The sequence below is a fragment of the Panthera onca genome, chromosome D1 (assembly GCF_046562875.1).
Source record: "Panthera onca isolate mPanOnc1 chromosome D1, mPanOnc1 haplotype 2, whole genome shotgun sequence".
Lineage (NCBI taxonomy): Eukaryota > Metazoa > Chordata > Mammalia > Carnivora > Felidae > Panthera > Panthera onca.
The window spans coordinates 68,491,021-68,516,038 of record NC_138348.1 but is presented as its reverse complement, the minus strand read 5'-3'; the positions used below and the strand labels follow the sequence as shown (position 1 = coordinate 68,516,038).

General features: G+C 41.2%; 2 long non-coding RNA genes across 8 annotated transcripts; one reads left to right on the top strand and one right to left on the bottom strand.

The window, feature by feature from the left end:
* Nucleotides 1–80: 80 nt before the first annotated feature.
* Nucleotides 81–22,223, top strand: LOC132661195 (uncharacterized). 7 transcript variants are annotated; one of them, XR_009602107.3, is made up of 7 exons: nucleotides 81–226; nucleotides 2,529–2,589; nucleotides 5,447–5,581; nucleotides 10,291–10,518; nucleotides 13,496–13,591; nucleotides 17,833–17,889; nucleotides 19,106–22,223. It is a non-coding gene; the product is annotated as an uncharacterized LOC132661195 (long non-coding RNA). The 7 variants fall into 7 exon arrangements; XR_009602106.3 differs by lacking the exon at nucleotides 10,291–10,518; XR_013550092.2 differs by lacking the exon at nucleotides 10,291–10,518 and having other exon boundaries at nucleotides 19,103–22,223.
* On the bottom strand, nucleotides 16,033–24,103 carry LOC132661196 (uncharacterized). Its single transcript, XR_009602113.2, has 3 exons — nucleotides 23,982–24,103; nucleotides 20,699–20,743; nucleotides 16,033–16,095 (listed from the first exon to the last, which is right to left on the bottom strand). It is a non-coding gene; the product is annotated as an uncharacterized LOC132661196 (long non-coding RNA).
* Nucleotides 24,104–25,018: the final 915 nt, after the last annotated feature.

Sequence of the window (25,018 nt, the reverse complement as noted above, 5' to 3'; positions counted from 1 at the left end):
GGCTTCCCCCCCCGCCACTCCGCCACGCGCCGCCGCGACCCGCGGGCCGGGCGCGCCACCTGGTGGCCGCACGGGGAAGAGTCCAGGCGAAGGGCACGCACGGCCGCCTTCGCAGCCGAGATCGCGTCCTCCCGCCTTCTCCCCGCGTGATTTTGACCGCCACGACTCCCCTGTTGATTCCGTGAAACACACAACTCCCTCCTTGCCTCCCTGGAGTGGCAAACCGGTAAGTGGGGAGTTGTGTGGAGACGTGACAGCCGGCTCTGCTCTGTGACCGTGAGCGGGTCACGTGGGTCTGTGTGTCTGTTTCTTCCGCTGTAAACTGAGGCACAGACCGCTCTGGGTTTCCTAGCAGCTCACGGGATGGGGAAAGGGTTGTATGCGCATGGAGGGCTTCTGCCGCACTCTGCCCTTCAGCGACCAAGGCTTGTCTTCTCTCTGCTCTTGTTTTGTGTAAAAGTTCCTTCGGGTTTGGCTCCAGACAGAATTGCAACGCCCTGGATTAAGTGCTTGTATGATAATGTCCAGCTCTGAAAGATCCTGAAAGATCTGAAAGATCCTGCCTCTTTTGCTTCTCGCTTTACTTTTTTTGCTCCTAAACCTCGAGAAACCAACGCAGGTTCGTCTTTGCCCCTCCTGATACTTTTTGCAGCTCTGTCCTCATTTGAGAAAAGAATATCACCACACACCTACATCCTTTAAGGTTCCCCTTTCCTCTTCTGCATTTTTCCTCATCCTCTGCCTCAAGACAACAATTTCTTACGCCCTGGCACCACCTACTTAGGCCACTAACCTCTGACTCAGTTATCTATCCCTCTGTCCTGGGGAGACGGAAGTGAGGCGCTCCCTGGAATCTCCACTCTTAATTAGTCACCCTGTTTGGCATTCTTGAATTCGATTTTTAAAAACTAGTTTATCATACGTTTTCTAACTAGTGCTGTGTTATATTAATAACAAATTCAGAACTTCTTAAAAGAAGGGAATTGAAGCAGTTAATACGCATATTAGCTTTTGGCTGAGAGAGTTTTTCTCATCAGTAAAAAGTCATTCAAAAAATAACCAGTTTGAGACAATTTATGTGTTTTACCTCATTTGGACCTTCCTTTATTTCCATCAGTGTTGTGTATTTGTTAAATGCCAGCAGGTTGCTGGGATCTACAAATCTGATAAAGGTTTTAAAGGACTTGGTCTTAACTAGAATACCAACAGGTGGGATTATGGGGTAAAAATATTAAATAGAGTGCTGTTGCAGGAGAAAAAAAAAAAGCTACCACCAAAATTTTTGAAGTGTGGGGATTATTTTTGTTAAATGGAAAAACAGTTTTGTGATTATTCAGTACGTTGAACTCATTCCCAAATCAGTTCCTATAAATCTTAGACCTGCTTCTTCCATGAGAGCCTGGATCCAGGGTCAAAAATGTACTCTTATCCCCTCATTTATCTCCTGGGCAGTTTTTGTTATGGTATTTGCCAGTTAGTGGTCAAACAGTGAAGCCAGATAATCATTTGCCAAGTTTCCTCATTTGACTTTGGTTTTCTGTTAGCTCTGCCATGTTGAGTGATGTAGAAATACAGGTAGGAGAGTTTCTGTGGTAGAAAGAGCCAGATACGTTGTCTGATTTGGCAAAATGCCAGAGAACCTGTTTGGTATGCACAGTTGCTAAACATTTTATACTTTTTCAAAATTTTCACCCACTTTTACTGAGGATCGCTACCTCTGCAAACAGACCCTACAGCAATCAACTAAATGCATTCATATTAAATCTCACAATAATTTTTAGACGCCTGAGCTAGTGATTAACATATTGACTTTGTAAACCAGTTAAAACTTTTAGTAAATCAGAAAGTTTACTGAAAATAAGGTTACTTTTCAGAAACAGAAAAACCCTGATAACTTCTTATTCAAAAATTTTGTTCCTGACAAATATGAGATAATTAAATAGGTGTTTTGCCAAAAAAAAAAAAAAAAAAAAAAGTCGGGGTGCCTGGGTGGCTCAGTCAGTTAAGCCTCTGACTCTTGGTTTCTGTTCAGGTCATGATGTCACGGTTTCGTGAGTTCGAGCCTCACGTTAGGTTCGGTGCTGAGAGTGTGCAGCCTGTTTGGGATTCTCTCTTTCTCTCAATCTCTCTCTGCCCCTCCCCCACTCACGCTGTCTCTGTCTCAATAATAAATAAATAAACTTAAAAAAAAGTCATGAAGTAAAATATTCTCTTGAGAGGAAAGGCTTACATTACCTTTATGCAGACACTGTAACAAACCCATAGAGGGTATTGTGTTGTGATGCAACATCCATTGGCATGTTTCAATATTGTAAAATGGGATTGTTTCCCATCTAATTTATATGGGTCCTAACTTTTTCTTTTAGGCCAGAGACATAGCTCTGCAATCTCTCCTCATATCTTCATTTCTTCACACCGAGTTTAACTTGAATGACCAGAACTCTGGCAAAAAGAGATCACATCTCTTTTTTTCCCCACATACCTCCTCCTCCTTACTAATTTTTTATGATCTCTTCATTCTCTCTGAGGGAGAGGAGCCCAGAATGGTAAGCAGGAGCCAGCATGCCATCTCCCAGGAGCCTGAGCCAGGTAATATGGACCATGCCTAAGGGCTTTGGTGTCTGATGTCATGAGACCAGTTCAGCTACAGTGAGTTGCTATGCGTTTGGCAGTTTTAAAATATGACTACATAGGTAAATGTACAGATCAATAGAACGTGACAAAAATATCCAGAAATAGATACACAAAAATATATATACATATATTTACATATATTTGACTATATATTTTATTTTATATATATACATACACACACATATAGGTAGTTGCTTCAGACAGAAGTGGCAAGCTAAATAAAAGAGGCAAGGATAGTATTTTCAACAAAGGCTACTGTAACTATTGCATATGTTTGGGAAAAAAATGAGTCTTGACCTGACTATGCACCTTGAAAAAATTAACGCAAAGTGAATCATAGATCTGAACATAAAAGCTAAAACTATAAAACTTCTGGAGTAAAACATAGGAGAAAAATCTTTGTGATCTTGAGTAGGCAAAGATTTCTTTTATAGGACACCAAGAGCATGAATTAAAAAAAAAGAAAATAATAATTTGGACTTCATCAAAATTAAAAAATTCTGCTCTTTAGTCAGTTTGAAGAAGATGAAAAGGCAAGCCAGTCTGGAGGAAAATATTTCTTTACAAAAATGTTTTAATGTTTACTTTTGAGAGAGAGAGAGAGAGAGACAGAGTGCGAGTGGGGGAGGGGCAGGGAGAGAGGGAGACACAGAATCTGAAGCAGGCTCCAGGCCCTGAGCTGTTAGCAAAGAACCCAACGCAGAACTTGAACTCAAGAACCATGAGATCATGACCTGAGCCGAAGTCAGACGCCCAGCTGACTGAGCCACCCAGGTGCCCTGAGGAGGAGAGTATTTTAATACATAGACCTGACAAAAGGCTGGTATCTGTAATTTGTAAACAACTTCTAAAGCTCAGTAGTGAGAAAATAACCAGTTACAAATGCCAAAAGATTTGAATAGACACTCCACAAAAGAAGATATATCAGTGACCAATTAGTACATGAAAATATGCTCAACATCATTAGTCATCAGAGAAATGCAAATTAAAACCCCAATGAGATACTGCTACACACCCAATAGAATCGCTAAACTTAAAAAGACTGACAATCCCATGTGTTAGCAAGGGTGGGGAGCAATTAGAACTTTCATATATTCTTGCTGGGAAAATAAGATGGCACAACCATTTTGGAAAGCAATTGAGTGGTCTTTTATAAAGTTGAAACATCTATCTCCAGTATGACCCAGCAACCCCACTCCTAGATATTTATTCAAGAGAAATGAAAATGAATGTTCATAACAGCTTTATCATAATAATCTAAATCTGGAAACAACCCAGATGTCCATCCACAGGTAACTGCTAAAACAAAACATATATAGACATACAACAGAAACTACTTAGCAATAAAAAATAAATGAACTATTGATTCATGCAACAAACAACATGATGGGTCTCAAAAGAATTTAGCTAAGTGAAAAGCCAACTGTAAAAAACCATATATGGTGTCACACAAAATTCTAGAAGAGCCTGAAAGCAGATTAGTGGTTGCCTGGCACTAGGAGGGAAGGGTAAAGGGATTGACTGCAAGGAGGCAGAAGGGAACTTTGGGATGAAGGAAATGTTCTGTAGCTTGATGGTGATGGTAGTTACAGGGTAATACATAGTCATGTGTTAAAACTTGCCAAATTGCATATTTAAATTGGTGCATTTTATTGCATATAAATTATACCTTAATAATTAATTTATTTTTAAAAGAATAGCTATAAATTCTTTGATATTCCTCCCATCAAGAGGTGGAGTCACTTCTTGAATCTAGGTGGTCTTATGACTGCTTCAACCAAGAGAATATAGTAGAAATGACTGTATGTTATTTCCAGGGCTAGGTCATAAAAAGTACAGCTTCTTCTGGGTTCTTTGGGGATACTTGTTCTGAGGGAAGCCAACTGCCATGTAAAGTTCATCTACTTGGAGACAGCCATTCTGGAGAGGCCAAGTGTAGGCTCTGTGGTAATCTATTCCAACGGAGACTACTTTCTAGCCCAAAAAGTGCCCAAGATGTGAGTGAAGCTGTCTTGGATCCTCCCAATCGGCCCATCCACCAGCTGAGTAATGCTGAGTTGTGCCATAGTTGATGCCACAAGCACCAGGAGGTCATCAGTTGCTATCCTGCAGAATCTGGGATACGATTGTTTAAAGCTTCTAAATTTTGATAGTGTATTAGTTATCCATTACCATATAACAAATTACTCCAAAATTTAATGGTTCAGGACAACAGCAATCACTTATTATCTCACAGTGCCTATGGATCAGGAGTTTGGGAGCAAGTTGATTGGGAAGTTCTAAGTTAGGGTATCTCATGAGGTCAGATGTTGGGCAGATTCTGTCCCTGCCTGAAGAAGCTTTCAGTCTAGGGGGAGTGAGGAGTAGACAAGTTAATAGTCAATCACAACACATTCGGCTGGTCTGTGGAATAGGGGTAAAAGCCCCTGAAAAGGGAAAACCTAACCCAGTCTTGAGGGTCAGGAAAAAATTCCTAATGAGGTCTAAACAGAGACTTGACAATGAGCAGGCATTAGTCAGTTTGGAGGGTTGGATGTGAAGGGGGCTGGAACAGAGTGATGGGTATGGGCAAAGGCCTAGAGGTAAAGATGAAAATGATGTGTTTTTTGGAGCTGAAAGAAATTTACAAATGCTTAGAGAATAGGTTCCCAGAGAAAGGAGAGGAGCTAGCCAGTAGTCACAGGTCCTCTGAACCATCTTTCATGGTGACAAAAGTTCACTCTGGCTACAGTGGGAAGGGGTTGGGAGAGGTCAAGAAGGGGACATGGTCCAGGATGAACTCCACTGATCATACTTCTTTCTTCTGCCTAAGGGCCTCTCACTTAGGTCTAGTTTCTTGTCCAAGACACTACCTCTGCCTTTTGCAACATTGCAATGATTGGCAAAAAGAATGACCTCATCTCTCTGGCTCAATCTTGCCCAATCTCTGGAACCTTCTATGACTCAGGTGAGATGCTCACCCCCACACCAGGAAGTAGTCTATGAAACTTTGCCTCCAACAAACATATTAAAAGAATTAGAACATAGGGAGCGACACTACCTCACATCTGGAGAATGAGGCAGTATGGATTCTGACTTCCATCTTTTAAGAACTGTGTTTGTATAATTGTTTTCAGTTGATTTTTTTTTTTTTTTTACTGTGGTAAGAAACACAACCTAAGATCTACTCTCTCACAAAATTTTAAGTGTATATTGTTAACCATAGGTGCTGTATTTAGTAGCAGATCTCTCCAATTTATGCATCTGACATAACTGACACTTTATACCTTTTGAACCGCAATTACCCATTTTCCCTCTCCAAAGCCCTTGGCAACCACCAATCTACTCTCTGCTTCTATGAGTTTGACTATTTTAGATCCCTCATATAAGTGTATTCATGCAGTATTTATCCTTCTGTGTCTGATTTATTTCACTTAGCATAATGTCCTGCAGGCTATTGTTGCAAGTGGCAGGATTTTTTTCTTTTTCTAAAGCTAAATAATATTCCATTGTATGAATATACCATGTTTTCTTTTTTTTAATTTAATTTTTTTAATATTTATTATTATTTAAAAAAATTTTTTTTAACGTTTATTTATTTTTGAGACAGAGAGAGACAGAGCATGAATGGGGGAGGGTCAGAGAGAGGGAGACACAGAATCTGAAACAGGCTCCAGGCTCTGAGCTGTCAGCAGAGCCCGACGCGGGGCTTGAACTCACGGACCGCAAGATCATGACCTGAGCCGAAGTCGGACGCTTAACTGACTGAGCCACCCAGGCACCCCTATACCATGTTTTCTTTCTCTATTCATCCATCAAGGGACATTTAGGTTGTTTCAATATTTTGGTTATTATGGATGATGCTGGAGTGAACATGGGAGTGTAGATAACCTCTTTGACATCCTGATTTCAATTCTGTTGGGTAAATATTCCAAAATGGGATTGCTAGATTATGTGGTAGTTCTATTTTTAATCTTTTGAAGAACCTCCATACTGTTTTCCAAAATTTGAATATGCAATTCAATAGCTTCCCTGTCTGTTAGAAACAATGATTTAGAATAGACTGTGGGGGCACCTGGGTGGCTCAGTCACTTAAGTGTCTGACTTTTTATTTTGGCTCATATCATGATCACATCAGGCTCTGCACTGACATCATGGAGCCTGCTTGGGATCCTCTCTCTCTCACTCTTGCTCTCACTCTCTTTCTCTCTTTCTCTCTCTGCCCCTATCTCTGTGCCTCTCTCACACTCTCTCAAAATAAATAAATAAACATTAAAAAAAAAGAGAGAGAGAATAGACTGTGGGAAAATGTGCCATATAAAAATATCACCAGAAAAAGAGTTTGATACAGATAGTATGTGTTAAAAACCTAAATAATAGTTTTCTTAAAGTTCTCAAAACTTTTGACTTAACAGACTGGATCATACCAGGAATAGAAAATATATAACATTGAATAATATCAGTATTAATCTTTCCAAATAAATGTATAAGTTTAATGCAGATCTATTAAAAAAATGTTTGCACTACTGTGTATCAGTATTAGCAAATCCAAGATGGTGTGCTATATTTTTAAATAAAAAGGGGCACCTGGGTGGCTCAGTTGGTTGAGCATCTGACTTTGGCTCAAATCATGATCTTGCAGTTCATGAGTTCGAGCCCCACGTTGGGCTCTGTGCTGACAGCTCAGAGCCTGGAGCCTGCTTCAGAGTCTGTGTCCCCCTCTTTCTCTGCCCCACCCCTGCTTGTGGTCTGTCTCTCTCTGTCTTTCAAAAATGAATGAACATTAAAAAAAATTAAAAAAAATAATGAGGTTTTGGGTTACTCTCTATGTTACATATGGTGTTGAGGAAATACTAAATATTTTACTTTTTATTCAGCACACTGGCTGAGAACATCATTGCAAAAGACCACATTATATGCTTCCATTTAAATGATATGTCCAGAGAAAGCAAATCTGCGGAGACAGAAATTGAGAGACTTCAGTTGGGGCTTTACCACAGTAGGGTCACCAGCAGGGGGACCACTTGGAAAGAGAGTTGTTCAAATGAGGGATGAGGAGCTGAACAGAGGGCTGCAGAGAGAATAACCTTTGGTCCCTGGAATCGAAAGACTCTACTACTGAATGCACCTGACTTTGGGAATTGCACATTGTGAAGTCTGGTGAGACTAAGAGTCATAGGATACAGAACCATGTTTTGTTGATTCTTATTTTAAACATGAAATTTGGACTAGGACAGTCTAGAGTTTTTCTGAAGCTGCTGACCAGCTGTGAACTTGGATAAATGACCTCCTTTCTGTACCTTAATTTCCTCGTCTGTAAATGGAGATAATATTTCATACCTCTCAGGGCTGTTCTGAAGATTAAACACCTAGTGCAATTCTTGGCCTATAGTAGGTTCTCAATGGATATTAGTTCTCCCTCATATTCCTTCTGAAATGTTATTTTAGAGAGAATTCCAGAAAATAGGAAAACGTGGAGCTCTTCTGGGTCACATTTCCCATGTGGTTGGAGAGGGCTTGCTCCACGCAGTTTGCAGCTATATCTGGTGGGACCCAAATATGCATCTCTAACCCAGCTCCAAACCTGTGTACCCAGCTGCCTACTCAGCATCAATTAGATGTCTCACAGGCACATCATGCCCCAAACCCATTATCTCTTACCCCTCCAACTTGCTGATCCTCAAAGCTATGATCCATATTGAGTAAATAGCGTCAGCATTCACCTAGCTGTTCAAGCCTGAAGATTTGACTCTTTCCTTTTCCTCAAATCCCAAATGAAACGAGTCTTCAAGTTCTGACAGTCTATCTAGTGATTTGGTACATTGAACCTATTCATTAATTTTCATCCAAAAATATTTGTTGAGCAGTTACTATGGACTAGGCATCATGTCAGGCTCTGTCTTCACTGCTTCCTCCCTAGTACTGATCACAATCTTCTTCTGACTTGACTGAAGAAATAGCTTCCCTGTTAGTTGCCCTGTATCAGCTTCTTACGTCTTTGAATCTTTTCTCCACATGCTACCAGAGATTCGTTCCTTTGGCTTAAGACTTTAAATGGCTTCCCACCTGGCACAGCTGGTAAGACTTTCTAAGATCCAGGCCCACTAGGCATAAGTCTGGTTCCCTGATATATGCTCCAGTCATTGGTGGGGTTCCCCCCAAAACAAATCCTGAGACTAGGATTTGAGTGCAAGTGGTTTATGTGGGGGGTAATCTCAGGAAGCTGTGGTAGGAAGATAGAGGAATGGGGAAGGAAGAAAAAGAAGGCTATTCAGAGTGCCTTAATGAATGGATTCATGGGAGATGGGTGACTGGGGCTCAGTCTCACTGGGGAACTCTGGGAGACAGTATACACCATAGCCTGAATTGTGTTCCCCCAAATCCATATGTTGAAGCCTTCATCCTCAATATGCCTATATTTGGAGATAGGGACAATAAGGAGATAATTAAAAATTAAGGAGGGCCTATAATGAGATCATAAGGGTGGGGCCTTGATGCAGTAGCATTAGCGTATTTCTAAGAAGTAACACCAAGGAGCTCCCCTGAGGTCTTTCTTTCTCTTCGTGAGAGAGCACACAAAGAAGAGGTCACGTGAACACGCAGTGATAAAGTGGTCATCCACAAGCCAGGAAGAGAGGTTTCACCAGAAACCACCCATGCTGGCACCCTGATCTCAGCCATCCAGCCTCCAGAACTGTGAGAAAATACATTTCTGTTGTCTAAGCCACGCAGTCTATGGCATTTTGTTATGGCAGCCCAGGCTTAGATAGTATAGAACACCCAGAGGGTGAGGGAGCTGCGTAGTTAACTCTCAAGTCTTATTTACCATGGGTTGAGGACCGCTCCTGAGGGCACTGATTCCTTGGCACTGACGGCCTGCACCATACTAGGGCCGAGCATGCTCCTGCCTGCTGTGGGCCAGAGAAGCCTTACTCAGCCTGAGAGTCTCTTGCAGGAAGAAGCCTTTGGCTTGCCCAGTGGGTGCTGAGGGGATGTGAGCAGGGCAGTAGTGGCCTCCACAGCCCCCAGTTTACTTTCCATCCGTAGCTCTGCTTATCCTTATCATGACTCATTCAGCCAATGTGCTAGCTCTGTAAGGCTATAGACAAGATCTCTCTGCTTCACAAATGTATTGGCAATGCCTAGCACAGAGCTTGACAAGTAATAGTTGCTCAAGAGATATTTAATGAATGTTTGGATAAATAAATAAATGATGATGCTTTTCAGAAAGTAACCCAGGGGGCACCTGGGTGGCTCAGTCAGTTAAGTGTCCGGCTCTTGGTTTTGGCTTGGCTCATGATCTCATGGTTCGTGAGTTCAAGCCCCATGTCGGGCTCTGCGCTGGCAGTGTGGAGCCTGCTTGGGATTCTTTCTCCTTCTCTTTCTTCCCCTCCCCTGGTCTCTCTCTCGCTCAAAAAAATAAACTTAAAAAAAAAAAATCTTAAAAAAAAAACAAACCAGAAAGTAAGTAAGGCATGTCATGCTCTGTATCTGACAAATAAATTACACATGGAGCATAAAACCTCTAAGTTATTGTGACACCTAAATCTCTATATTCACATAAATTACTGAACTCTCTTTACAGTAGCTAATTAAAAGCTTTACTGTGATTTTTAAATAAAGCTTAAGGTGTAAATTTTTATTCTTTTGCAACAAATCCTAACACCTTTTTTCTAGACCCAGGCCATTCCACATGTTGTGCTGGGTTTGGAAAGGATAAAACACACACAGCCCACCCTGCACAACAACAACCGGGCTCAGCCACATGACTCTCTGGAAATGGCTCCCAGCTCCCCACAGTTTGAACATAAATAAGGTGGAGCACACGAAGTTGAAGGCAGCATTACGGAACTCAGACCTACTCCTGTGAGCACTGGGAAGTGTGGAAGGTGCCCTGCCATAAAAGTAAGACTTCAGAAATATTAATGAACAGTGATACCTAGGTGGGAGTGGAATGGGGAGAGACTGGAGGCTGGGACACAAGATAGGAGCAAAGAGCACTGAGACAACATGGCTGAACAGAAACTTGTGAGCTGTGTGACACTTTCTTATGGGGCCAGTAGCCTGGTTGGAGACAGATGAATCACAGCAGTGAATGAATCAAAGTATATACAGTATGCAAATACAGTTTAGGTTTTAATCGAACTCCCTTACAAGACCTCTTCTGTTAATCTTTGAAGTTATTTCCTAAGACACCAAAGGGGTATTTGTAAAAAAAAAAAAAAAAGTTATAAGTCATCACAAAGGTTCCCTATAAATAATCAAGAGTGCAAGTTCTCACAACTGTGTAACTTGAAAAGGGAGGTAAAATGGCACTGATTTTTGTGTCCATGGAATGATGCCTGAATGTTGTGTGCATACAGCACATGACTTTCTCTGAAACTAAGAAATTGTTTCCCTTAAAATTTTGCTTAAGTTTAAGCAAATATTTAAATATTCCTTTTCACATGTTCTGCATCTTGACTGTAGTGGTGATTACATGATGATATTCATGTATCAAAACTTCTCAAGCTCTATATTTAAAATTGATGACTTTGGGGACACCTGGGTGGGTCAGTCAGTTAAGTGTCTGACTTCAGCTCAGGTGATGATCTCGCAGTTTGTGGGTTCAAGCCTCATGTAGGGCTCTGTGCTGACAGCTCAGAGCCTGGAGCTTGCTTCAGATTCTGAGTCCCCTCTCTCTCTGCCCCTCCCCTGCGCGCTCTCTCTCTCTCTCTCTCAAAAATAAGCATTAAATAAAAGTAAATAAAATTAGTGACTTTGTATGTAAATTATGCCTCAATAAAGCTGGTTTTTAAGAATTGAATAAAGGTCAAATCTATCCAGAGATGAATCCAGACAAATAAGAATACATATGTATGATTGTACTTACACAAAACTCTCGAAAATGCAAATGAATCTATTGTGATGGAAAGCAGATCAGTGATTGTTTCATTGAGGATGGGGTTTTATATACCTCATAGTGCTATCTATACATACATATATGGCACTGTGAGGTTGAGAGACTTCTAGTTAAACATAGTTGAGTTTGTCTCCTCCTACTGAAACATGACTAAATAGGAAGAGGTGGGGCGGGGTAGAGTTGGAGGGAGTGTAAATCCACAAAGACTGATAAAATTAGAAAGGAGATGTGAGCAAATTTTGAAAGGTGGAAAATGAGTGGAGGAGCAAAATGTAACTGACAGCAGAGGAGGCTACTATTGAGAGCCCATAGAGGATGCAGAACTTGAGGTGGTACCAGGTACACCAAAGGTGAGTGAGGTGCAAGGATTGGTTGAAGTTTTTATGCAGATATTAAAGCCAAAGCGTCTTCCCTATCCCTTGAAGTCAGGGAAACTACCCTCCACAGGTGATAGGAAGTATGTTCTCTGGAGACAATGAACCAGAGAGACCCAGACAGACTCAGGGACACAAGACATATAGGGGTGTGGTGGGGTTGGGTTAATGGCAGGAGACTGAAACATGCTGATTCTGGGAAAATTCAAGTAATAAACAGAGGTACCCTCAGCCTTCTTTCTCAGATCTACTCCCACAAAGACCCTTCTTCCAAAGAGCCATCAGGCATATGTCCCCCCAGGCAGGAAACTGGAGGCTGTTTCTCTAAAGAGAAAACACCTCCACATACTGACATTTGAAGGATCTAGCGTAGGAAAGCACTAAAGGAAATTCTAGCTGACAGCTGTGCTGTGGGCCTAGAAAGTAATTAGCCCATATGGAGTAGGAAAACTTGAGAGTTTGAGGGGGATATTGTCAGGGGGGAAAAAAAAGTGGAGCAAAAAGATTATTTGATATATTTTAGTGTCTGGAAAATAATAGGTGTTTGACAGGTCCAATCAAGCATTTGAATAGATTCATAGGAAACTGTGCAACTCAAAATAACAAGGTGGATAGTTAACTCCTGGAAAAAAAAAAGTTCAAGAAAGGAAACATAATTGTAGTAATTACCTTCTTCATCAGTGTATAATATTTGCATGCTTTTTTGTTATATAAGTAGTCAACTGATGATTTATCCCAAAATTTGGACGATGGGGGAGGGAGTAAGTGAGGTCAGAAGTTTTAAGAGAACTAAATTCTTATTGACTAGAACAAGAAATTAATTTATGTTAAAAGTGTTATTTCAAATTAGTTAGAAAGAAAGTTCTATTTAATAAACAGTGCTGGAATTTCCAAATGCAGTCTATTAAAAACAACATTTGACTCTTGTGTTAATATAAAATACAGATTAAAGTGAATTAATAAACATTAAAAAAATAAAGATTCTTCAAATAACCTTGAAGTACAAAAAGCCCTTCTAAGCAAGAGACAAACTGCAAAAGCCTTAAAGGCAAATGATACACAGATTTAACCTCCAAAGAATAAAAAATTCAGGAATGAGTGGCAAGTATCACCACAAATTCAGTTAAAACAGAAACAACAAACCTGGAGGAAAATACGTGCAATATATTTAAGAGATAAAGGGTTAATGCTATCTATCTACACATAAAATTTTAAGTTGTTCTGTGTTGTTCTTTTTCAAATATATTTGATCAGTTTAAAAATATCTTGCTTCTTAATTGTACTTTTGATATTCTTATTTCTTTAAATGTATCAAACAAACTTATTTTATATTCTCAATCTGATAATTCTAATATCTGCAGTCTTTGCAGTTCTAATTCTGGTATACTTTATTGTTTATGCTAACACTTGCTCATGGCAGCTTGTTTCATGGTGTTTTGATTGTGAGTTCATGTCCATGGAAACCTTATTATGTGTGAACTTTCTGAAAGTTGGTTTTTGTCCCTGCAAGTTTGCTTTTACTAACCTAAATGCCTGAGAGCATTAACTAACCAAGAACCACTCTGAACAATATTTAGGTGTGATGAGGTTTTCTTGTGTTACATAGGCATGTAGATTCTGGTTCCAACCCTGCCCGAGGGTTGAGCTTGCAGTTTGCAATTCTCAAGGAAGACATTTTTCCTCCTGTACTGCCTGCTACCAGGTAAGTGGCTTTCCCTTAAATAGTCTTGCAAATCTGATTATGTCACCTCTCCTACTTAAAAAATTATAGATCCACTAATTTGTTGGGTCTTAGCTTAAAGATTACTTCCTTATGAATGCCTCCTCTGACTGCCTACCCCCAAACTAGATCAGGTCCCCTTTCATGCTCTTACAGCACCTTGTACTTCTCCCGTAGGCATTAATAGCAATTGTAATCAATTATTTGTGCAACTGTATTTCATTGAAATAGTAAATTTCTTCATCACTGAAGAAATTTCGTATCAATTACTTTCACTGCTGTATCTTCAACATTAACTTAGGGTCCAGGGCATATTTGTTCAATAAATAAGAAATAAGGGACACCCGAGTGGCTCAGTCGGTTAAACATCTGAGTCTAAATTTCAGCTTAGGTCATTATCTCACAGTCATGGAATTGAGTCCTGCATCAGGCTCCATGCTGTCAGGGTGGAGTCTGCTTGGGATTCTCTCTCTCCCTCTCTCTGCTACTCCCCTGCTCATGCTTGTGCTCTCACTCTCAAAATAAATAAACTTTATAAAAAGCTAATAAACATTTTTGGGAATATTATATAATGGAGGGAATATAGTTCCCAGATCTGTCATGTCATACCCCTTAAATGTCTCTAAGTCTCAGTTGCTCACTTGTAAAATAGCATTAGTAACATTTACCTCATGGAATTGTTGTGAGGGTTACAACTGATATATTTAAAGAGCTACAAAATAGACCCTGGCAATGACAGATCCTTAATGAGTGGTAGCTTTTATTATTATTTGCCAGCTATGTCTAAGTTCTTGGGAATTGGGCCAACCAGTTTTTTGAGCATACTCATATATAGCCATTTGAAATAGGGAGTAATTTAAAGAACTTTTAGCCCACAAGGAATCACTGCATCAATATGATAATTAATGCATTATTCCAGAAATTGGATTTTAAAATAATATAGACTTAAACTTGAGAATATTGCTTTAAAAAATAAGTGCACATGGTGGTTTCCTGGGTGCATATATATGTCAAAATTTATTACGTTGTACACTTTAAATATGTACAGTTCATTATATGTCAGTTATCCCGCAATAAGACTATTTTTTCAAAAAAGAAAAAAATTAAGCCATCAATAACAAGTGGAATGAAATACATGTAATAGCTCTATTATTTAGGATGAAGTTTGATTCATTTAATTGTTTTTTTAACCAAAGGATCTGTATCTATTCTTTGGCTTCAATTTGAGGACAATTTAATTGCTTCTCACATAGTTCTTTTTTTTTCTTTTTCATTGAGATTTGCATGACAGTTTGACAAACGTCAATGCCTTCACTGCTGAAACTCCACTCCTCAAATGTAAATATTAGCTGAAAGTTAATCTTGCTTTAACAGTACAAAAGGAAACTTCTCTCCATTTCAGAATTGATAGTTTTAAAAATATTTATATTTATAGTGATGCCCTGAAAAATATGCATAATGTTTATTTATTTTTGAGAGACAGAGTGTGAGTCGGGGAGGGGCAGAGAGACAGAGGGAGACACAGAATCTGAAGCAGGCTTCAGGCTCTGAGCTGTCAGTACAGAGCCTGACGTGGGGCTCGAACTTGGGAATAGTGAAATCATGACCTAGGTCGAAGTCGGACACTTAACCAACTGAACCACTCAGGTGCCCCAATGCCAATTTTTTTTAAAGCTGGCATCCTTCACAAATATGACTGATGAACTTGGGCCTCTTTTTGAAGAGTGACTACTTAAGTGTACAGTCAGTGAATCATATTCACACATTCAACAGTCTCTATTTCTGCTGCTGTTAGGGCAGCAACAATTGTTGTTTCACTTATTTAACACCCATCTTGTGCACCCTAAGTTGGTGTTAATGGTGTTATTGGAAGACCTGTGGATAAAACCCCAAGGCAGAGATATGAAAGGTGAGCAAGAACAGGTGTGAGTCAGCTGGGAAGTGATGCTTCTGTGAATTTGGTGAACAACTTATGAGATAGAGTGTCTTGGTTTGTTTTTTCCCAAAAGCAGACCCTGAAACAAGAACATGGAATGCAGGTAGTTTATTTAGGAAGTGATCTCAGGAAGCACAAGTGAGGGAGTGGGGAAGGTGGATAGAAAGGGAGAAATGCCAACAAAGGGTGATGAATAAGTGAGTTACTGCTGTGTGAAACTGGGGCACAATCTCACTGGGGACCCTCTGAGGAGTCATTTGAACAAGCTTCAAAATTATTCCATCGAGGGGCACCTGGGTGGCTCAGACAGTTAAGCGTCAGACTCTTGATTTCAGCTCAGGTCATGATCTCATGGTTCATGAGAGTGAGCCCCATGTCAGTCTCTGCACTGATGGTGGGAGCTTGCTTGGGTTTCTCTCTCTCCCTCTTTCTGCCTACACCCCTCCCCCGCTTCTCAAAATAAATAAACTTATAAAAATGATCCCACCGAGAGATAGGGAACCTGGAGTGTTTATCTGCAGATTCATGTCTTCATTGTTTGAAGGGTGCCCTGGAAAACGGGGACATTAATTACACACACACACACACACACACACACACACACACACACACACGGAGTAAGCAAGCTCTTGTTGGCTAAAGAAAGTCCTCAGAGACACCAACGATATGCCATCCATTGAGATAGAAAGCTGGCTGTGTGCATGAAAACTGCCCACTGTAGATGCCAGTGAACTCAGAGGTTGGATGAGGGAGTATGAACTGGGACTTCAGTGTTATCTGCTACATGGAGGGTTTGGGATCTTGATGTGATAGCATATCAACACTAGGTGTTGAGGAATGTATACTGACATGGTTAAAGCAATGGGTTTATAAATTCTGAAGGAGAAATTTTCCTTTACTGCTTTTCCAGAGTGAAATAAAATTGAGGAAATGCACAATTTGCTGGTCAATTCAATAGACTTTTCAGTTGTTTTGTACTCTGTAGACTGGTGGTCCGGCAGCATTAGTGTCATCTGGAATCTGTTGAGAATGCAAATTCCCAGGCTCCACCCCAACCCTATTAAGTCAGAACCTCTGGACATGGGACCCAGAAATCTGTGACAAGCCCTGTAGGCGATCCTGATACACACTCAGGTTGGGGAACTTCAGATGGAGACAAAACACTGTACTGAGAGACTTAACTCTTATCCCAATCACAGGGTCATCGACTGGGTGTGGTTTTCAATCTAAGTTGGGTGTGAAAATGGACAAATTATGTGATCTTTATGGGTCTTTTCCAATATGCAAAATGACAAGTTTGGACTAGTATATTGGAGTTTCAAATTTTTTTTTCTAAGCAGTGGAATACTTTCTTCCAAAGAAATTTTACTTGAAACATCAGTATATGAGACATGAAAACAGAGATCCTTGATTGGGATATTAGCCCAGTATCCGGTCTTCTCATGTTCCCTATGGTGGCTTCCTAAGCATCACTAGGGACCTTTGGGGTTCTAAGAGGTATAGTTTGAGAACCACAGCAACTTGAAGACCCTTCCCGGGCCCTCTATAATATGATCTAAGACATCAGGCCGACTTAACCACAGTTTACCTGATGATGACAGCTCTGAGATAGAGCTGTGATCACAGGCCTTGTATTCAAAGCCTGGCTGATTGCCTACCATCAGGGTGACCATGAGCAAGTCACGTAGCACCCATGGCATCCTCATTTATGATATGAAGTTAACTCTAATTCTTGTTATATGTGCCATTCAGGGCCGTTGACAGGATCAAATGAAATCACGTATATGAATATACTTTATAAGTTGCTAAGTCCTGTCTAATCGGAAGGGATTTTTGTGGGAGAAATTATCCTTCCAGGTAGTTTTCCTTTGTAACTGGTGCCAAAGATAAGTAGAAACAGAGAGTGTAGATAGTGAAATAGTCTGTAGTTTCTCCTTTATCTTCCAGGGATGCAAATGTAATTTTCCTTTTTAATTAAAACCTGTTTACCAGGAAGTGTCACTTTAAATAAAATGAAGCTTAAGCAGAGACTTGACTTAACCTGTTGACTTACTCTACAAAGCTTGTAAAAATAATGTTTGGGGTAATACTATCTAAAAAGATAATTAGTTTTTTTTTTTTAACAATTTACTGCCCACATACTAATGGGGTGAGCCAATTTTGGAATATGTTGACTTAGCATTTGTAGCTCCTTGCATGTATAGAACAATTTTAGTGCAACATTACTTCAGATTTATTTGTTTGTTTGTTTGTTTGTTTATTGATTGATTGATTGATTGATTGTCAGATGGGTGTTTCAGGAGAGATTCATGCATCCACCACAGAAATGCCTGAGATATACCAGGTAGCATGTTTTGTGTCTGTATTTTGTCATTGGTGAAGTCTTCAATAATTTCTTGTGGAACTTTTGCAAGATTATCTACTAGTAATGTCAAATATAGTTACTGGGGTTAGAAGGTAGTCATATTGAAGACCTCTTGTCTTCCAAACTCTCAGGGTAGCAGGTCAGGATGATCTCTGAAAACTGTCATTATAAGAAACAAATATCTGCCAATAACTCTGTATGACCACTTTGAAGGCTGCTGTCACATGGACCTACCAACATCTTCTAAGTGTGTCTCACTTTGCATTTCCTTCACATTTTCCCCATTACTTGGATCTTCACCTCACATTGTTGTACATCAGTCAGAACTCCCTGAGAAGGAATCAACGTGGACTGGAGAAGGATTTGCTCACAATCACCCCATATTTGGGTGGAGGGGCAGTCAGCAATCTCACACCTTTGAGCTGGCAACTGTGCCTCAGTTGCAAATAGGCCTTTGAACAGAGCAAATAGGCCTTTGTTGAGATCCAGAGGTTACTGAGGAGTCCAGCAGGCAGGAGTGGGGTGGGAAGACAAGGAGGCATGGAGAGGAGCAGAGTGTTTCAAGCAGAGAGAATAGCATGTAGAAAGGCCCAGAAGAGAGAACATGGAATGTTCTGAAGACTGAAGAAAGTCCACAATGGCCAAACTGTAGGGAGTCACTTGGGTAGTGAGATGAGCCTGTGCCAGGTCAAGGAAGATCTTGTCTGCATGGGCCTCATCTTCCTCATTCATCAGTGGGACTGGTATAGAGAAATCCTTCTCAAACTGCCTTTGGGAAACAAGGGGGTTCTACCTAGGAGCCTCAGAGGGCCTTGGAGTGTAGGGGGTGGAAGGGAATGGCTCTGGTCCTCAGTTTCTCTTCAGTAAGAGTAGATTCACTAATATCCAGTTCAAGTGTTGAGCGTCCAACAGTGTTAGGAAATAGAGTTCCATGACTTAAAAATGATTGAAAACTACCAAGTCCCCTCCAGCTCTGGCACCTGTGCTGTGCCCCCTGAGAGAATGCTATCTGGGTTCCTAGGGGTGTGGACATATTGCCTCTAGAGGAGTGGCCCATTCTTTACTGAAAATATAGGATTATGGTGTGGGCAAAAGTTCTGGGACTTCCTGTTCATTTTTTTTTTACAGAACTTTCAAAAACAATCCCTGAAATTTCCACTTTCCCAGCTTGACTGATGTCTCTTTATGTCAGCAGGACAGAGGAACCTTCCAGCAAGCCTTTTATCTGGCTTCACAAGGAACAAGTGCGTTGTAATGCTGAGTCCCCCTCAGACTACACCCACACAGCTATAAAGACACATCTACCTACACGGGAAAGAATGTGAGCCTGAGAATGAGGACCAACCTCTCTTAAAATGAGAACTCACTCCCTGTCTTACTCATAAATGGCACCATAAGTACTGGTTGAATCGTCTGCTTTCTTTTTCTTCCAAACTCTTATTCTCTAGACTTTGGTGCTCCAGAGCAGCATAACTCATTTTAGCTTCTCATTCACCCTCACCCGAGTCCCCTGGGCTTGGCTTCTTGCCTCCTTGCCTGTAGATATTGCCTTTGAGTCCAGGCTGAGGCTCTGAAACTCATCCTTTGCTCACACATCTATGGAATCAGTATGCTATCCCTGCCTGGCCAGATTGGGGTCCCAGCTCCTCTGATGCAGAGCAGCCTGGCCATCTGCTCATACCCTGAGAGACCATGGTCACAATTTAAGGAATCAGTTTGGATATTCCCTGAGAGCTCCTGCCATTCCCGTCCCCTCCCAGATAGAGCCACCAGAAGCCGTCCACCAGGAGACTCAGGCCTCCTCATTCAGTCAATCGTGACTGAGCAGTGCTTCTCGAAGTTTAACATGCAGACAGATCACCTGGGGATCAGGACATATTCTGATATTTGGGTCTGGGGTGGGGTGGGATCCTGCATCTCTTAAGAAGTTCCCAAATCATGTTAATGGTTCATGAACTTCACTTTGAGTAGTAACATGAGACTGTGTAGACTATCAACTTCAACTTCACCTGGAGATAGGGTCTATAATGCAATTTTTTCCCCATTTATTAGCAAACATGTATTAAACGCTTTCTCTGTCTTCATGGTCATTGCTGCACTGATAAGATCCCTTCTTTGCTTTCAAGGAGCTGACAAACTAATAGTTTAGAAGCCTATATGTTTGAGGGGCACTTGGGTGACTCAGTCAGTTGAGCATCTGACTTTGGCTCAGGTCTCACAGTTTGTGGGTTCAAGCCCCGTGTTGGGCTCTGTGCTGACAGCTCAGAGCCTGGAGCCTTCTTTGGATTTTGTGTCTCGCTCTCTCTCTGCTCTTCCCCCGCTCATGCTCTGTCTCTCTCTTCTTCAAAAATAAATAAAACATTAAAAAAAAATTTTTTTAAGCCTATATATTTGGGACCTATATACTTTATAAAGCTTAATTCTCACAACATCCCTATTGGATTAGTATTATTTCTGTATTCTACATGAGGAAACTGAGCCTTAAAGAAGTTAAGAAGCTTGTCAAAGTTGTGCTGATGGGAAATGACAGCCCGGATTCCAGCTCACATCTCTGGCTCTGAGCCTTCATACTTTCTGGGATATCTCAAGCATCTCTTCCTTAATGCTCTTATGTTGCCAGAATCCATACAGCTGGGCCTCTGCTTCAGTTTCCTTGCCTAACACTTTAGTTTTTGGCATTCTGGCTTACTTAAGCTGAGCCCTGCTCCAACCCCTTCCCGTCCCTCCCTACTTCCTCCTCCAGCTCGGCTAGTGATCCTGTATCCAGCTCTTTCCAGTCCCTCCTTACCTGTCCATCTCCTAGTTGGGATTCTGCTACAGATAGTCCAGTTGCCTGGAAACAAAACATCATTCCATGTTGCAAAATAGCTTCTAGGAACTAGAATGTTTCCTTTCCTCTATAGCTCACCCCTCATGATTCTTTGAAGTTTCATACCAGGCATCAGGCACTTCCTAAAGTAAATAAGCTACATAATAGGCACAGTGGAGAAAGAAGGAAGTGGCACTAATTTATGCAAACTTCATTCTCCAACCTCTTAAGCCCAGGGCGGTATTCCTAATGGGCCAGGCATCCTTTCCCTAGGGATGGATGTGGCAGCTAGTAGAGCTCATGATTTGACTCATCCCAAACACAGTCTCTGCTCTGCCAGGCTCTGCTGAGGCTCTGGGGACAGCATAAAGAGTGGGGTAGAGTCTGGGGAGTTATCTGCATAGGATGGATGTTACATAGACCACAGAAGTCCTGGCCTGTCATCATAGCTTTGATTTCTCCTAGGGTTCCCCACTCCCTCCCCACCTGCCCTTCTTAGGGCCAACTTTAAGCAAGGAGCTTACTTCTTATTGGCTCATTTACTCCCATGTAATTACCCAGTGCAGAGGGAAGGGAAGTATTTGCTATTGCTTCAACTGTTTCATCTTACTTAGAGTGGCAGAATTTAGCAAGAATTAGGAATTGAAATGTGTCATTGACAGTTTTCACTGACCAAAGCAACGTTTTCACTGTTACTCAATGTAATCCATTCTACCCCAAGACACTATGACTTTAGGTGAAAAATCTCTACCAGAATTTTGTAAACCATTCCATGCTTAGACTGACACTTTTGATAATCATAAACCAGACTTTAGGCAATCTTCTGTAGGCCCTATATCATTTTAAGTGACATCTGTTACTTGTTTTAAGTATTCCTTCCCTCCACCCACATACCCAGCGGATGGCAATTCCTGCCCGACCCAAGCTCAAGTTTGTCATGGACCTTCTGACCCTCTGACTGCGTGTAGCTGGGTCCTCTTCCCGACACTGTGAGACAACTTTAACCACACCTCAGGCAGCATCTCTGTAAGTCATCCAAACTCCATCTGCCCTTGCCCCCAGTCATACAAAATGTAAACATGTTCACGGTCAACAGTGTGGTAGCTTGTGGTTTCCTTTAATTCAAAGTTCAAATCCCCCTCAGGGTTTACCATGGTTTCTGTGCAAGTCCCAGAGTCCTTTTTTGTTTACTCTGAGTATTCAGATGGCAGACAGAGAGCTTCAGCCTAACTAACCACAGCATCCTGTAGTCAGCATGAAGAGTTTACATGCATCTTGAAAACTTTTGAGTGTTACTTGATCTAGTGCCCTAAGAAGTAATCCAAAGTAAAATCTCAAACCTTTGCATCAATATTTTCCTTTGGGGACTCCAAAGGAAATTTTGTGATCAAATGCCATCATTTTTTACCTATGATGTTGACTGTGTAATTATTGGCAATGTTCAGGCATTCTTTGTTGCAAATTCTTTTGAAACCACTGGCAAATGCTTAGTAGTATTGATAATATTGACCAAAGATTAGTTTGGAAATTTAATAAAAAGAAAAAATAAAATTTTAATGTTCTAAAACCTGACTTAAGTGTATTTTTACCTTCTCTAAAATCTGCATGCCATTTCTTGTCAGAAAATTTTAAATGATCTTAGTATAGGATATGTCTGATTAAAAACTATACATGCTGACAGCTTATAGCCTATTTTCTTATTGGTGAATACCAGCAGACAACATGTGCTTGGAATTCTACTTAAGGTTACTGCCACAATTTGGAGTATACTCTAGGACACTACATATTTTCTGATCATTCAGCAGTTATTCAATCATTCGACTAACATGTATCTAGTGCTTACTGTGTGCCAAAAATTGTTCTGGATTTTAGGCCTTCAAATGTTGAAGAGGAGGGGTTTCTGGGTGGCTCAGTCGGTTAGGTATCTGCCTCGTGATTTTGGCTCAAGTCGTGATCTCACAGTCGTGAGACTGAGCTCTGAATAGGCTCCTCACTGGGCTTTGAGCCTGCTACGGATTCTTTCTCTCTTTCTCTGCCCCTCCCCTACTTGTGCTCAGGCATGTGTGTGTGCACAAGCACATGCACACTCTCTCTCTTTCTCTCTCTCTCAAACTAAATAAACTTTAAAAAGTGATGAAGAAGATAGACAACATTTCCACCTGCATGGAGCTTAAATGTTTGTTAATTGAATAAGTAAATGAATGAATGTGGGTGGAGCGAGGGAGGATGCTGGGGTTGGACTGGATGGCGATCAGAGCACCCAGCCAGCAATCCCTGATAGTTCTCAAGGGCTTAGAGCCAGAAGGAAGTCAGTTCCAGGTCTGGACCAGCTTAGTGACCCTGCCCGATCTCGCTGTACTTACAGATCCTGTAAGAAGACCTGCCCTACATTCAAGTGCTTGGGAAGTTAGCGCCTCTTTCACCTCTGTCCTCCCTTCTCCACCCACTTGCTCCTTAATGTTGGCTCTGGTTATAGCCTTCTTCCCTTTTGGCTGGTTGCCCCTCTCTGCCTGGTTCCTTTGAATTGATGCTTTTGGGCCTGGGTATTGGTTCTGCTCCTTGCCTTCCTTCCTACTTTCTCTCCCTAGATTCCTTCTTACCTCTACATCCCAAGCTATGGGCCAGCTCTACCTCAATCTGAGCCTAGCTCTAGTTTCTAGGTTGGAGCCTTAGACACCCACTGACCAACTGACAACTTGAATCTCAGGGATTGGGGCATAGCAGCAGCAATTTTCACATAGGGGTATTGCTCAGAACCAGGCAGGCCAACGAAGTTGGGGGTGCAGAATTTATCTAGTTTGGATCAGGACCACAATTGGGAAGAAGAGACTGGCAGGAGAAGGTGAAGGAGTCAGGGATTCAGGGTGGGCTCTCTGTGTGGCAGAGTAAAGTGCAAAGCAAAGAGTTTAGGTAAGTTCCGGTCTTACAGAAATGCAGGCATGTCCCTAATAAAGGGTTAAGGACAAGCCTAATTTGGTGGACACATGGGTGCACACCAAACCCGGGCTATCTTAGTGCTAATTCCAGACTCTGTAACTGGGGGGGAGGGATGTGGGGGGGGGCTCAAAAGGAAACCATTGATCTGGCAGTCTGATTAGGGCTGAGACTCATAGAGAATACAAGTTCAAAGAGCAGACTTTGAGAGGAGACAGAAGAGGGTGTGAATCTCAATTCTGCTATTTACTAACTGTGACATTGGGCAAATCGCTTCACCTCCAGTCCCCGGTTTCCTTACTTGTAAAATGAGAATGGTAACACCTACCTCACATGGATGTGGTGAGGATTAAATGATGAATTTGGGGTGACAGTGAGACTTGTTCAAAAAGAAGACGAGTCTTTGAACAGTGGGCTCTCTCCATGAGGCCCAAGTGGGGAGGGGGCAATGGTCAGCAGCCCAGTGCCGGCATGCCTGGCTCTGGTGCCTATTGTGATCTAGCACAGTCATTCGGGTCTGGCAACTGGAAAGCAATAACACTCAGTGGGTGTGCTCTCCCACCAGGTCTGGGGGAGTGGGTGGGTGTTGGTTCATTCGTCTCTGCCACGTGCTCATGTATATATAGTACTATTGTATTTGCCATGGCTGTTCCAGGAGCTCATAGCCTCTGAGTACTAAGTCAGTATGTCTCCTTCCTTCTCAAACAGTGGTGACCAAAAATTGGAAATAAATAAATACATAAATAAATAAATGTATGATATATATATATATAGATAGATAGATATATAGATAGATAGATATATATATATAATCCCCTGATGCTGAGTCCATTCCAAATATCAGTTTGGACTTAACCTTTCATTCTTCTGCTCAGAGATCTTTCATTGCTCCTTATTTTTTAACTGCATCATTTGCTAAATTTTCTAAGGCTTTTATAATCTGATTTCAAGTTATTAGTCACTCAGCTCCCTTGGTTCCTAACACCTCCTGCTCTGTCCCACCCAGGCCTGTGCCTCTCAGTCAGTTTCTCCTTCCCTTTGGGTGTTTCACCTCTAGATGCTCCTGTTCTTCTTCCCCTCTTAAAAATCCTACTTTTTCTTCAACCTGGTTCAGGTATCACCCTACCCTTGAAGGCCTTTTGACTCTTGGAATGCTTATAGATCTCCATATCCCTGAACTCATGTGATACTCAATAGTTTAGAATTTATCAAATTTAACAAAATCTATGAAGCCATCAACTGAAGATGCACCATTATTTTACGTACTGTTAGAAAAACGCTTCTAATAAAACTGGCACCCACAGAATGTAAGACACATCCTTATTTCAGGAAGATTAAGCTGTAAAAAAGTTTGTCTTAGGATCA